This window comes from Panthera leo, chromosome C2 (assembly GCF_018350215.1).
Source record: "Panthera leo isolate Ple1 chromosome C2, P.leo_Ple1_pat1.1, whole genome shotgun sequence".
Classification (NCBI taxonomy): Eukaryota; Metazoa; Chordata; class Mammalia; order Carnivora; family Felidae; genus Panthera; species Panthera leo.
In genome coordinates this window covers 100,998,740-101,001,337 of record NC_056687.1, presented here as the reverse complement: position 1 = coordinate 101,001,337, position 2,598 = coordinate 100,998,740, and the positions used below count along the sequence as shown (strand labels likewise).

At 31.9% G+C, this 2,598-nt stretch overlaps 1 non-coding gene across 1 annotated transcript; it reads left to right on the top strand.

Annotated features, from left to right (window-relative positions):
- Positions 1-1,643: 1,643 nt before the first annotated feature.
- On the top strand, positions 1,644-1,857 carry LOC122199091. The gene has a single exon (XR_006193343.1). It is a non-coding gene; the product is annotated as a small nucleolar RNA U3 (small nucleolar RNA).
- The last annotated feature ends 741 nt before the right edge of the window (positions 1,858-2,598 follow it).

Sequence of the window (2,598 nt, the reverse complement as noted above, 5' to 3'; positions counted from 1 at the left end):
TTCATTTTTTAAAAAAGTTTTTAAGTTTATGTTTATTTATTTTGAGAGAGAGAGAGCACAAGCAGGGGAGGAGCCAAGAGAGAGGGAGAGGGAGAGAATCCCAAGCAAGTTCCATGCTGCCAGCACAGAGCCCAGCACAGGGCTGGAACCCACAAACTGTTAGATCATGACCTGAGCCAAAATCAGGAATCCGATGCTTAAACAACTGAGCCACCCAGGAGCCCCTCAGTAATTATTTTTTTAAATAATAACACTAGTATTATTATTTATGTTCTGTTAGGTTTGGTTTTAAAGCCAATTCTCAATATCCTAGGTTCTCAATTGTTATTTGCATGTTTTAACAGATAATTTATTTTAAAATATAACATATTAATAAGACTCTAGTAATATTTTCATTTATTAATGACTTTCATCAACATTTTAGCATAAATTGTTCTGACTCAAAGTTTTAACTGACCCCATCTTTGAATAGTGCTTAATATTACTTACTTGAAATTACGCTGGAGATTTACTAGAAAACTAACATAAATAAATACTATTCTAGACTAATCATTATAAACTCCACCAGGTACATTTAACATAGTGAAGCCCAAATGAATGCATGGCCACTTAATCAAGAACTGGAGAAGGTGCAATGTATATTCAATATGGAAAAATTCATTCTGATACCATCATTAAGCTTATGTATACCAAGGCATTACTTTCATTTCTTCTACTATCTTCCTTTTGCTTCCTGTACAAGAATTTATCCCAATTCCAGCTCCAGCTAATTTGATTGGAATGAGCATCCGATGATCTTTAAGCTGTTCTGAAAATTTGAAATGGGCCTTGCTACTCTGTCTTAGGGGATGGAACTGCCAGGCAATTCTGCTCAATACTGCTAAATAATAGCCACCTAAAAGAAACCTGTCTGGTGGCAAAGCCATCTATCGCACCTCCTCAAGATTTACTCAGTCTCTTCCTTTTATCTGTAAAGCACTACTTAAAATATTTGTGATGTGTTACTTTTTGATTACTTAGTCACTACTTAGGATCTCTTTCTCTCTCTGAATATGACATTATTATATTTTCTACAATCCTTTTGTTTTCCTTATTGCCACCAGCAATCTCCCCTTCTTTAAGTTTGTTTCTTCATTCATTATTATTGTGTCTTCTGGTCATTCCACTGAAAAGTAAATTCTAACATTTCTTGAAATAAACCTCAAATCTATCCACATATTGCTCTTTAGAGGCAGCAAAACATTCATTCTTTATTTATGGTTTCATTCTTTAAGTTCATTTGTATATGAAATTTAGACTATTGACTATTGCATCCTTTTGAAAAAAAACTGTAGAGTTCAAGCTGTTTTCGTTACTTTTAGAACTAGTCCCACTTACTTATAGCACTCTGGGTCTAAAATAGACTTCAGAAATGATTTTGTTTCTTTTTCATGTAGTTCTGTAACATGACTGTCAACTATAAAATCATTCTTATTGAAAGTCAGTTGAACTTTGAAATTGGTAACCATCTACTTAAAAAGTTATACTTTTATAAAATGCAAGCTACTTTGTTTTTGGTGAAAAATATTTTAAAATTGTGACTTAATTTGAAGTAACAGTTTTCAATTTCATTTCCCTAAGTTACTTAGAAGTATTATATCTGTAAGACTATACTTTCAGAGATCATATCCATAGTCTGTTACTAGAGAAGCTTTTCTGAACATTTAGAGTACCCGAAACCACAAGGAAGAGGTACAATGTTCTCTCCTGAGCGTGAAGCTGACTTTGGGTGTTGTTTCCATGACAGCCAATTACCACTGATGATCATTCGTCTTCTCCTTTGGGGGAGTAAGAGGGAGAGGACCAGGTCTGAGTGATGAAAAAAGAAAAACAAAACAAACAAAAAAAAGAAATATTATATACCTGTATCTATTTCTAAAAAAATTCAAAATCATACCTATTATCTTTCTATATGTTCTGTTCTTACCTACTTCTTTTTTGTACAAGATCCTAAGAACAAATCAATCACAGGAAGGATGACACAAGAATTTCCTCACTAATCAAATTTGATATGTTAATCTATGTCTTGAACTGATAAACACTAAGGCATTCTTAGTTATTTTGAAAAAAAAAATCTTAGTTAATATTACCTTAACATTATTTAAATCAAATTTAATTTTCATGTATATTTTTATTGTATATACTTTTATGACTTTACAAACGTAGAAATCATTATAGGGGTAAAGGAGTTTATTCATGAATGAGGAAATAGTAATAGTCCATGATGTTGTCCACTAAAATTCTAAGTTATATGTGTGTGTGCTGTGTGTATGTGTGTGTATGTGTATACACACACATGTACAAAGATCTGAAAACAAAGTTGTAAAAAAAAATGCACTAGATGGTATAAAGTTGGTTAAATTAGGGGCTGGAAATTGAGATGGTGGGGTACAGGAAGGCAATGAATAGTTTTGTTTTATACATCTTTGTTATGCTTTAGTTCACTTCCTAGAATATGCATGTTTTACAGTATTATGCTGAAAAACAATTTTTATGATACAAAGGTATTATTAAAAATTCATGAATAATTGCATATTCAGACTTTTGGATATTTTAATA